Source organism: Palaemon carinicauda, chromosome 12 (genome assembly GCF_036898095.1).
Source record: "Palaemon carinicauda isolate YSFRI2023 chromosome 12, ASM3689809v2, whole genome shotgun sequence".
Taxonomy (NCBI): Eukaryota; Metazoa; Arthropoda; class Malacostraca; order Decapoda; family Palaemonidae; genus Palaemon; species Palaemon carinicauda.
The window spans coordinates 74,250,602-74,263,768 of NC_090736.1; positions in this window are offsets into that span (position 1 = coordinate 74,250,602).

Here is a 13,167-nt window from a genome sequence, read left to right on the forward strand (position 1 = left end):
ACTTAAGATCCGAAGAAGGATCTTAAAGGTGCCTAGTTAGCTGGTGCAAGTTGGTTCCAGTGAACAAAATCATTAATTTCGAGTAGAGTGAAACGAAAATGGCTTGTGTTGTCATGGAAGAGTTTATCTATTTGTTGGTATACAGTAAATATCATAGTAAGAAGGTTGATAGTGTTTGTTCGTTGAGAACACAGTTAGATTACCAATTGTTAATGTAACTAAAGGTGTGAGGCAAGACTGACAAGAAAAATATAGAGTTTCAGATACATAGATTGAAAATGTGATTCATCATTGATTTGATAGCTCAAAATAGTAGTTTAGTCTACACACTGAGTACTGTACCGCAGGTTTTTTAATATATCTTGTTCCCCCCACCAGTGATAACTTACCTTTTCATATATTAGTTGGATTGAATTTTTTCTTTTTTACTTTCTTCCTTGCAAGTACTTGTATATATGCTTGTTGCCTGTTTAATATGATAAAGTTAGTTGCATTCCTCGCGCCTCACTGTCATAACCTAACAGCCTACTCGTACAATTGGTGACCGCCATCCCACTCACTGCTGTTCCCTACTGTTAGATGATGCCACCTCCGGCCCTGACCCCTCTCAAATGCCACATCCATGAAACTACTGCCCTTCAATAGTCCAGTGGCATTTGCTTGGTTTCAGCATGCTGAGGTTCACTTTCTCATCAAGGACATGACACACTCTAGCACAAAAGCAGGCTGTCCTTATGAAGATCTACCAGGACACTCTTCCGAAAATCTCTGATTGGCTTTACAAATAAGGGGATACTCAAATAGCATCGATGTCCTCAAAACCTACCTCTTGGATCAGTACTCAACATCGGTAGCCACCCACATAGTCAAGCTTTTTCAGCTATCTCAACAACTGTTGGGGGATAAAAAGGGTTTGATCTGCGTCCAGTAAATGACCAGTATCGATCTCCAGTAATTTACTGCAAATGACTCTCATCGGGAGGTATATCTTCTTCGTGCCATTTAGGAAAAATGCCTACACGAACCTGCCATACTCGATGTTAATATTTTGCCCATGAATGACCTGATGACCAAAGTTGACGCCATCCCACCACCAACATGTGCCAACCCTCCCTCATGCCCCACCCAATAACCTCTACATCCACTTATGTTAGTCATTTGCCAAAAACTTGTAAGTAGGCCATCACATGTTCCACTGGACTCCTCTATCACTAATATTTTCCTGATATTTTACATGATGTAGGTATGTGCGTACATTTTTTTTGTAGACACTGGTGCTTGCCATATTCTTATACCAAGGTCACTCTACAGGACACGATGTAATCAGTCTAAATCTGCTGACGTGTGCCTGGTACCGACCAATGTGTCTGTGATCCCAACCTACGGGTACGAGACACTTACATTTTTGTTTGGGAGTGCCAAATTTCATTGAAAGTTTTTTATTGCTGAAATCACATTGCTAATCTTAGGTGTGGATTCCCTTACCCATTTCCACCTCGTGGCTGATGCTGCTCACAGACAGTTAGTCAAAAGAGAATCTTACTCATCGACATCTCTTCAACACGCCCCATTTGCCCTCGCTCTCGATGTCAGCACACCCATGGATTCCTAAACCAACCTCACACCGTACCCGGAAGTCTTAAACCCAGAAATTCGCAAAATACCCATGGTTCCGGACAAACACGGTATTTATAACCATATCAAACCCCAGTGTTCAGGCATTTGGCAACCGATCGTTTGACACCCGCTAAATAAATGTTCGCTGAAAAGAGGAAACGGGCCTTTGTCAAAAATCCTCGAGCCCAAAATCGTTACACTTACACATCTTTCTTGACCTTTGTTGAGATTACATGCATCTGAATAAGCAGACAAAACTGGATCACTACTCCTTCCCAAACATCAGCGACGTTACCACCTACTCTCACAAAGTGAATATTTCCTCCAGACTTGACCTCTTGAAGAGGTATCATTAAATGCTCAAGAACACAGGAGACATCTCCAAGACTGGCATCACGACTGCCCTTTGGTATATACACCTTCTATTACTCCTGGTGTGGCCTTTCTAACGCTAGAACTAGTCAACACTTCATGGATGGCATCTTAGTTGACCTCCTTCTGTATCATTGGTAAAATACCAGACACTACATTCCATTTTCTTTACACTATATGACAAATTCACAGAAAATATGCATCTTTCCCTAACTAATACAAATCTGTAGTTATTTTTGTGAATAATCTTCCGGCGAAGCTGGAAGGTAGCCATTAGACTAAAAGTGGAAGGTGGCAACCCTGCCTAACCACTTGAGTGGGTAGGCAGTGGGTGGCTTGGGTTACCAAGCTGCTTCTACTGTATATATATTCTCACAGCTATGAGCTAGGTCACTTTTTGATTGCAGGCAGGACTTACTGGAGGACAGGTGATGGCGGGCGAATTTATATGAAACAACTACAGGATTGTACTAGTTAGCAAAAAATACAAATTATCTCTGAACATGTCAAATGTTCCCATACTAAACACTATTCCATTATTTATATGGATGACTTGCTCTTAGCAGCGTGGAAGTCCTAATTCTGGCATGGACATTGAGCCAGGTTTATGTAGTACAATACAGTATATGACTGTGGTCTAGGAAAAACCTTGACACTTCGCTAACATTACAAAGTGAGTATGATAGTGGCATGAGCAATCCAGTTATCATGAGAGATATTTATGACCGTCTATGGAAGAAGATTCCGAGTTTATAAATAGGAAATAAACAAAGACGTTCCCCATTGCCTATCTCGCGGGAAGCATTGGTGAATAGACAGTATATCCAATTTATGATTATACTAGGCTACATAACGGAAGTGATTCTTACCTGCAAAGGTTGATGCCAACATGCAGGAGGATTCATGGTGCTGTAACCCGAGGGAGGGTTGGATGAAGAAAGGAAAAGGCCAGACATACTGTCATTCATCCCACAATTTACCCTGGTAATCAATGGCGTAAACCATTTCCTACTTATCCAACAAGGAGCCTGGGGTACTCTTAAACCACTTGTTGAGCAGCCACCTTAGGAGAGATAGTAAACATATCGAACCTCCTCTTGGTCACGTGTTTTAGAAAGTGAGCTGTGAACACAGTTTGATGTTTTTACACGCCAGCTTGTAATACCTGCAATATGGAAAATTTCCATTTTAATGCCAGGGATGGACTGATCCCCTGACATCATAGGCTCTATGTCTTTGTGCTGGAGGAGGATAAGGATTTAAAAATCTTTCAATAACTTGGCATATCCAAGATGCAATGATATTTTTTTGTGATCCTCCTCTTAACCCTTCCAGAACTAACAAAACGAGATGAGAGCCAGGGCTGTTTTGCTGCAGTGCATTAAAGTTAATATCTCAGGCACCTCACTGGGCACAGTAACAAATGATCTGGGTCTCTTTAGTTAAGAATGTAGACTCATAATCTAAAAGGGCTTAAATCAACGGTCCAATACCCCTGGATTTTGAGTCTTTGCAGGGACGAAGCTGAGTGTCCCTTCCTCCTATCCCTTTGAATGAGCAATGCCATATGAGAAGACATGAAGTTCACTGATTCTCTTTTCCGAGGCTAAAGCAAGCAAGAATGCCATCTTTAAAGTGAGATTTCGATCAGTTGCATGGCGTAATGTTTCGTAAGGAGGTCCTTTTAGGGATCTCAAAAGGCTAACCACGTTCCAAGGGGGACACCTGATCTCTGACTTAAGGCAAGTGATCTCATAACTCCATATGAGTAAAGAAAGCCCTAGGAAGTGGAAATATATACTCCTTCAGCTTAAAGGCAAGGCTAAAGGCTGACCAATAGCCTTTCACAGCAAAGACAGAAAGGAGATTTTCCTCCAGAGTGTATACAAGGAACTCCGTTATTACAGGAATAGTGACATCAAGAGGAGAGATATTACTTTCACGTCACTAACCACAAAAGACAGTCCACTTAGCGTGGTACACTGAAGCTGAGGACTTTCGCAAGTATATGGCCATTCTCTCAGTAACTTCTTGTGAAAAGTCGCTCTGAGAGAGGAGACACTGGATGGTCTTCAGGCGTGAAGTCGAAGCGACGGTTCATGAGGTTGTTTGAGTAGATCTGGTTGTGGAGGGAGTTCTCTCAGTAGATCTACTATTAATTACAGTAGGTCTGGGAAACCACTTTGTGGTGACATAGAAGAACTATAAGAGTCATCATTAGATTTTTGGATGCTCTGGCCTAGTTGAGCAACCTCGTCATCAGACAGAACAGAGGAAAGGTGTAAACTCCGATGTTGTCCTACTGTTGTGTAAATGCATCCTACCATAGAGCCTGAGGGTCCAGGATTGTAGAACAGTACAGCAAAGTCTTGCTGCTCAGAGGTATCGCAAGCAGGTCTATTGTTGGGGAACCCTATAAAGTCAGGGGCGGCTACCAGAGAATTTAAAGACCATTTGAAACCTACATCTGAAAATTTCTACTGCAAGAAGGCATAGTGGTTGTGAAAAGGTACTGCCTTGTTTTTTTATGTAAGCCACTACTGTGGTGCGGTCGCTTTTCAACACCATGGAGTGACCTGCCTACAACAGTTGGAACTGATGCAGTGCTAGATATGCTGCTCTTATCTCTAAAAGGTGGCGGCCGATGTAGTAGCATCCATGAATGGTGAAAGCCAGACTGGGGTTTGAGTCCTGCTCAAACTCGTAAGTTTCTTTGGACGCTGCAACCTCAACAACCTTGTGAGCTAGGGATGCGGGTTTGTGGGACCCTGTAGGTCAATATGCTGAGTCATTAGTAGCCATTGCCTAGCCCTCCTTAGTCCTAGCTTGGGTGGAGAGTGGGCTTGGTCGCTGATCATCTGTATATATGATCAGTCTCTTGGGCATTGTCCTGCTCGGTAAGCCAATGTCACTGTCCCTTGCTCCAGCCATCTATGAGCGGTATTTAAACCATCAAACCTTTTGGACTCTGACCAAAGGCCAGAGATTATATGATGCTGCAAGTGGGTCCCCCATCCTTCTTTTTATGCATCCGTATAGAACACCAAGTCCGGAGCAAGGACGAGAAGATCCTGACCTCTACAAAGTTTTCTTCTGCCATACACCAAAGCAGGTCCGTCCCTTATTCCTGAGTGATTGGAACTCATGTGTTCGGCGAATCTGAGTGTTGGTTCCACACAGACTCCAGCTGCCACTGCAGGGATCTTATCCTGAGAGGGCCGTTTGGAACTAGATAGAGGAGAGAGGTTAGGTGACATAACAGACATAGCCATTGATGAGCCGCTAGATCTTTCTGTACGAGGAAGGGTGAGGCCACTTCTCTGAGTCAATGTACTCTTTTGTCTGATGGGAGGACTTTCTGTTTTACGTTGTCTATGATCAAACCGGGGTATACCAGTCTCTGAGAAGGAAGTAGTGATGACTTCTCAAGATTTATCAAGATCCACAGATCCTGACAAAAATATAGAACCATGTCTCGGTGACAGAGAAGGGTTTCTCTAAAACGGCTAGAACTAGCCAATCATTGAGATACCTGAGGACATGAATGCCAGTCTCATGAGTCCAAGATGACACTAAGGCAAAAACCAGGGTAAACACGCGAAGTGCTGTTGCGAGCCAGAAAGTGAGAGCCTTGAACTGGTATATCTTGTCATCGTGTATGAGTCTAAGATACTGCCTGGATGACGGATGGATTGGGATCTGAAAGTATGCGTCCTTCAGATCCAGTGTGCACATGAAGTCCCTTTGTCGAACTGCCTGGATGACCGAGTCTGCTGTCTCCATCCTGAACAGAGTCTGTTCAACAAAACTTGTTCAGGGGAGTGAGATTGATGACAGATCTACAGCCTGCCGGCGCCTTATTCACAAAAAAAATCGACTGTAAAAGCCTGGTTCCCCGTCCACAACCTCTTGGAGAGCATCCTTCTGCAGCATGGTCAAGACTTTGTCGCGGATGGCCAATTTCTTTGCAAATCCCTTTTCATAGAAGATTAATGCGACTGGATCCTGAGTCAGAGAAGAGAGAGATTGAATGAACTGGACACAATATCCTATGGCGATCACCTCGATCATCAGGGGATTGGCCCTGTGATGCTGCCACCTCTGTCAGAGGTGCTGCAGGCATCCTGCCACAGGCAGTTGGTGATGAGGATCGCCGTCCCTAGAAGGAGTGACTACTTCGGCTGCTACCACTAGCTCCTTTCTTTCCTTTAAAGGACTTGCTCCCTTTCTTTCCTTTAAAGGACTTGCTCCCTTTCTTGCCTTCGGACTGAAATGGGCGCTTTGACACCTTAGAAGGTCCAGAGGACCTGGAAGTTGAGGGGATGAAGGTAGCCTGCTGACCATGAGACGACTGGGATGGTCTCCCATATGGCCTGTATATCATGACCTCTGTGGGAGAGAATCGTTCTACGATTTCCTCCATCTCTCAGCACACCTCTCAATCTCCTCGAGAACAAAGAGAAAAGAATCTTTAAGAATGGAATTCCTCAAGAGTGAGACTTCCACCTTCGCCATCTGCTTGTGAAATTTTCCTATGATAGTAATACTTCTCTTGAGGATGGCATTTGCCCATAAGTTGGTGACATGGTGCGAGAGAAACTCAAAAGTTTGAGTACCCGACAATAGGAAAGACTCCAAGGACTTCCTTGCTGACTCCTTTGAAAGATTGTGGGAGCGACAATGTAGTCCCAGAAACACAAACATAGGTCAAGCTACGAAGCAGCCTGCATAGCTTACTTTGCTCTTCTCTCTATGATGAGAAGCTTAACTGCTGAGAAAGAGGCTCTACAAGAGGAGAAGGCATGGGTCAGAAGACGCTTTGTCAGAGACTTCAACGAAGGGGTGAGGGACATCGTAGAATGTCGGTCTTGGCGATTTCATAGTACTTCCTTTGTAACATAAAAGGAAGTGGTAAAGATCACGAGGAGGAACATGCCCCTAAGGAACTAGCAGCTCCAGCCATCTGAGCAATAGCTTTTCTTCTGGCGGCCTTCATTCTTTTAGACTTTGGAAGAACTGCACTGGTCTCAGGGGGCCTTCAGATTCTGAAGATGTCGTCCACAACCATTTCTTTCCCTTCCTGTGTAGGGGTATCAGGAGTAGACAGCCTATTGATTGCCCTCATACAAGAGAATACTCCGACTAGCTACCCTCAGGAGGATATTCATCATCAGTATTGATTGGGGCTTATCTATCTCCAGGCTCACATCCAGAGCTTGTAGTAGGTGAGGGTCGTCATCTAGGTTGCGAAAGGTATTTTTCAATTGGGACCTCCTGTCCGCCTCTACCAAATGGGCTTCCTTTGCGTTGGCGTTCTTGGGTTTGGTCTTGGTGTCCTTAAATTCCCTTCGTGCAGGGAAGTGTTCCCCCCAAGATGTTGGAAGGAAGAACTTGTGAGGGTTTAGGGACACTAGTTGTAGAAGCCTTAGCTACAGAAGCTTGCGGGTCTTCCTGTGCAGCAGGTAAAGATATAGGACGTTTGTGTGGAGGCACTATTTTAATTTCTTGAGGGTTGATGGACTGGACAGTAATCTCCCTGGGAGAGCCGATGTCCATGCTTGTCTTAGGATGGGCGATATCGGTGTGCAGTGGAGTTACGCCTCCCATCCTCCTCTTATATAATTTAGTCAAAATCTCCTTCCCCTTACCAGTAGTAAAGGTAAGATTCTCAAGAAAAGGATCTGTAGCTGGAGGCACCTTGGCACTAGATGGAAATGGGGAGGATCTTCATACCTTGTGTGAAGAAGGTCTCATTTTAGGGTCAGAACTCTTATGCGATGAACTCAAATTGGAGGCTAAAGGAATCACAGGAGTAGCCCTGACTGAAGAAGTCTGGGGCTGTGGTGTTGGAGGAGCCACACACAAGGACTTCTGCAGGGTAGTCAGAAATGCACTAACTCATGATGGGAGCTTAGCACCTCTTGAGAAGTCCTGGGTTTCCCTAGAGAATCCAGTAGGAAAAATTTCATCTAGGAGGGACCCTAGAAGGAGCCTGGGTCAACAAATGAGAAAGCCATTCGGGCAATAGGAGAAGCTCCTCTGTCAAGTGAAGATGGCAGTCCGGGCTAATAGGTACATTGGCATATCAATAAGGAGGCTCCATGAAACCTTCTGGGAAGGGTATTGGCCTGCCGCTTGAGGTGGTAGAAGCTGGAGGTGCTGGGACTGAACATGATCGTGATTCCGATACCTCCACTTATGAATCATTCATGGAAATCTCGATTTTTGCGTAAAATTATGAGATTCATGTACAAAAAAAAACAAGTTTCACATCACAATGGACACAATCCACAAGTAAAAGTGCTCTTCTCACGAGCACTAAGAGCCATTTTGAAAGATGGAAACCTTGAATATTCCTCTTGCTTCAGAGAGTTGTCTACGTCCTTTTGCGGACGATTTTTCGAAAAACAATTCTTCAAAAGACAATTGTTTGGAAGACTTTTTTTTTCGTAAACCAATTATTCGAAAACAATTGTTCGATTGTACATTTGTTCGAATTTACAATTGATCAAATTACGATATTCGAATAAGCAATTTTCGAAATTTATGTTATTCGAATCATTAGCATACTTTACTTAACCATCGAGGAGTAATTCGTTAATCAATGAATATTTTAAATTTATTAAAGTTATATTTACATATATTTGCACATTTATGTCAAATGAGGTTAGTCACGTGTACCTTTTCCATCCTTTTTAACCTCTTCCATAAATTTTCACACTTCTCTTTCAGTCTTATCACCTGAATGATTATGTTCTTTAGAAATGGAAACATCTTTTACTGTTTTAGCACGACATTTACGGTAATTCTAAAATTTATGGTAATTCTGATATATATTTAATTTTGTATTTGCTTGTGTTTAACAAATAAATGTCCGTTCACAACTAACATGGGCTTTCCTTTTCCACTTTAGGGTCTAAGAAAATTCTACTAAATATGAAATTGTTCAAAATAACAGTGAACATTTTATTTCCCAAAGAAGGATTTGTTTACAGTTAATTTTTGTTTTTATTCTATTTTATGAATGTATTTAAGAAAAAGCATGTAATTGAATTGTTTTCTAATTTAACTACTCATTTGGTTATCAATGTTTATTTTCAAAAGCAGGATTTATTTATGGCTCATTATTTTATCAATATATTCAAAAGACAAACAATTCAATTGATTTATTTCTCATTTAACTACTCACTTGCCTATAAAACACAAAAATAATGAATTACTACCCTTGCTCAACTAGTCAGTCACTGTAACTTATGGATTTGAACGATATTATTTTCGAAAAATTGCTTATTCGAATATATTGTAATTCGATAAACTGTAAAATCGAACAATTACACATTCGAAAAGTTGTTTTTGAATAATTGGTTTTTGAAAAAAAAAGTTTTTTAATAATTTTCTTTCGAATAATTGGTTTTAGAGAAATCGTCAGCAAATCGTCTACGACAAACGTAGGCAGTGAGGGCACATAATAAGCACAACCCGACGCATTGGGGAGTAAATAACAAAGGAACAAGTTGTAAAGCATCACATAGGTGAATACTGCGCTAAGGTACCCAAGGCGGTAAAAGTTACAGGGAGTAGCTTGGTTGGACGCCTGTCTGTATGATGTTCCGAGACAAGATCTGGTTCGGTCCGAAGACGTTTGGGAGATGGACGAGTTAAAGAGCAACGTGCAGATGGACTGCACATTCGCTTACCTCTTCCTTGTGATGAGAAACATGTAGATCGTGATCGTGAATGCACAGTTCGCGATCGTGAATGTTCTCTTCTTGATCGTGAGCATCTAGCTCTCGATCGTGAATGACATATATGTCTCGGGTGAATAGCTTGCAACCCTGAGTGTTGACCTGATGATCATGCACGTCGTCCTCTTGAACTATGCCCTCGAGAGTGTGACCGTCACCCTCGTGAACAGGAGCTCGGCCCCCGCGACCACGAGCGTCGTCCTTATAATCTAGATTGGCTCAATCTAGAACACATGCGTCCAAACCTGGATATAGACTGAGTTGCTTGTGATTTGGTTGACAGCGATCGCGAAACTTTTCCTCTTGAAGAGGAACGCCTCCTAAGAAAGTGTTGAGACCTTCGTTCTCTCTCTTGCGCGTATAGCTCTACACCAAGAAAGCTATTTAGAAGAAGAGCAGTGAGATCTCGATGACCTATGATCGGTATGATGATCTTCAGATCGTCGCGAATGCCGATCAAAAGAAGTGTCCCGAAGGACTAGGAGATGGAGAGTCTCGTCTTTGTGCACCACTGGTAGAAGGATTGCTGGTTTCATGAAGATCATCACCAACAGCCGAAAGGTTTCTGTGGGGTGAAACATAAGAGTGAAGGTTAAGAGACGATGATATCCAAGGATGGCGATCAAGACCGTCGTCAGAAGGAGGCTGTTGGAGGGGCGAACGTGAGCGATCACCTCGTCTATTCATGGAAGGTCCAGGAGAGGGTGACAGGTGGATTTGGCAGACCTGCAGAGCACAGGATACTGGGGGTTCTGGAGTAAGATCTTTCCTGGCACCACGCTGAAGGAGTTGAAATATCGCTTGCTTCATAGGGGGTGCAGAAATCCTTAGGTGCAGCTATGCCTGCAACACGTCTGCAAGATAGAATGGCTCCTGGCTGCTAGAGGTGAAGTTGCTCCTCTAGAGGAAGCAACTAAACCACATTACCCAAGGCTGCCAAGGAGTTATTCGGTCTGAGCTCCTGCTCGATCACCATCCAGAGGAAAGTGAGCAAGAAGGAGCTCTAGAAAAAGTTTTGCGCATGCGTGAAAAAAGAGAACATGCTTTCTTTGCCCATGAGAGAAAGAGAGATCACGCTCCACCTCTTCTTCTTGCGCCATCCAAACTTCTCCCATTGAGAGGCAGACGACTCCCAATGTTCTTCACAGTTCGAACCCTCTACGAGTTGGACACAGAGATTGCTGGTCGATATCCATCAAGACATGAAGGTACCGCATGCGGCACTATTGAGCCCAAGACATATTCGCATGAGGATGTCAGAAGAAGAAAAATCACACCTGTAAATACAAAAATTATAAAGACCAATGTCAGCATTTGAATGAGAGAGAGGAGACTTTTGTGTTTGTTGAATATTGTCTGGTGATTCCAGGATATTACTCACCTGGAAATAATAATGCAGTAGTTAGATGAGGCTTTTATATCCCAGCCTCATAGCCGACTTGTCTTCTGGGTTGGATGGATTATAATCAGAGACAGAGTTCTTAATTGAATGTGTTTAATGTATTTGGGATTACATGTCGTTGTGACTCTGGGCTTCTAAGTTCCAGCTCCCAACTGAGCGTCGAGTGTCTCGTAAACAATCTCAAAAACCAAAACATTAGAACAAACATAAGAGCATCGCTTTCAAAAGACTTAAATCCTACTGCAGTAAAAAAAATGGAAGAATCACATCCTATCTTTGAGGTAATTAATAAATGCTTAAAACCTATGATCAAAATACATTATTTCAGTTATGTACAGTGTATAACATATTTTATCAATGCAATATGATGCAATGTTGTGCTCAATACACGTAATAATTGACATAATACTGTACATTATTATAATAATAAATAACAGTCTCCTCCCCCTTAACTTGACATTGTAAAAATCTTTATAAATCTAGTCTCTCATGGGGCTCTCCTCTAATAATCCTATTAGGAAGCACTCTAACCTAAATTTATACTGGTACATGAATTGATTATGAATCTACATTTGATGTTGGAGCATCTTGGTTAATATTTGACTCATTTGATCTAACTACTTCTGAAAGTTTTCCATCTCTAACATTCACATGCTCTAGTTTATTTCTGTTTAATGGCTGTAATTGATCAACATGATGTTTTACAATACTTCCACCAACCTGAACATCATAATGTAAATTTCCTATCTCTCTTACAATCTCTCCTGGTACCCACTTCTCTGGGGGTGTTGTACGATCTTACCATGACATCAGATAAAGGAAAATAAATTCTTATTTTTGGAAGATTTTCTACTTGTTTATACCCTTAATCTCCTAAATTACTTTGCAAACTTGGATACAGCAAATCTAACTTACATCTAATCTTCCTCCCCATCAATAAATTTGATGGTATCATGCCTGTTGTGCTGTGCGGCATTGTTCTATAAAACAATAAAAACTTTGATACATGTAAAAACAGGTTACCTGAATTTGCTTGTCCACACTTCATATTGTGTTTGAATGTTTGAACAAACCTTTCAGCCTCTCCATTGGTAGAGGGATATGTTAATGAAAATCAATGTTTTATTCTCTTGTCGTTACTAAATTCTTTAAACTCTTGTGAGGTAGATTGTGGACCATTATCTGTAACAATTGTTTCTGGAATACCATGTGTAGAAAAAATTTGCATCACTTTTATTGTGGCGTAAGACGTTGTTGTCTTCATTGGACTTACTTCTGGCCACTTACAGTAAGCATCTACGACTATCAAAAATAAATAATTTAAGAAAGGACCAGCAAAATCTATACGCACTCTTTGCCATCTATACCTGGGTAACTACCATGGGTGCATTCTAACAAAATGAGGATTGTTCTGTTGCATAACACAATTCATACAATTCCTTATATAATATTCCATATCTTTATCTACACCTAGCCACCATACAAAAGTTCTTGCAATTAACTTTGATCTTACAATACCTTGGTGATCAGCATGTATTTCAGACAAAACCTTATTCCTCAGTGAATTAGGAATAACTACCATTTAACCTCTCATCACTATTCTTTGTGTTACACTCAGTTCATACCATATATCCTTATAGGGTTTACAATTTTTTCTCTTTTCCACATAAGTCCCTACCTGCCATTATACTCTCTAAAACCTTACTAAGTACTGGGTTTCTCTTGGTACTGTGTGCTACATCCTTTGTTGTAATGGGTATATCAAATAAAAAATTAACAGAATACTGTCATCATACTCTTCTGAAGCCTTTGTCTACTGGTATTCTAGATAAAGCATCTGCATTACCCATCTTTGATGTTGGACGGTTTCCTATATCATAGTGGTATGCGGCTAACGTAATTGCCCAAGGTTGTACTCTTGCAGCTACCAACGTAGGTAAACTTGCTTCTATAACCAATATTGCTAATAAAAGTTTATGATCTGTAACATATGTGAACATTTTGCTATCATAAAGATACATATGAAATTTC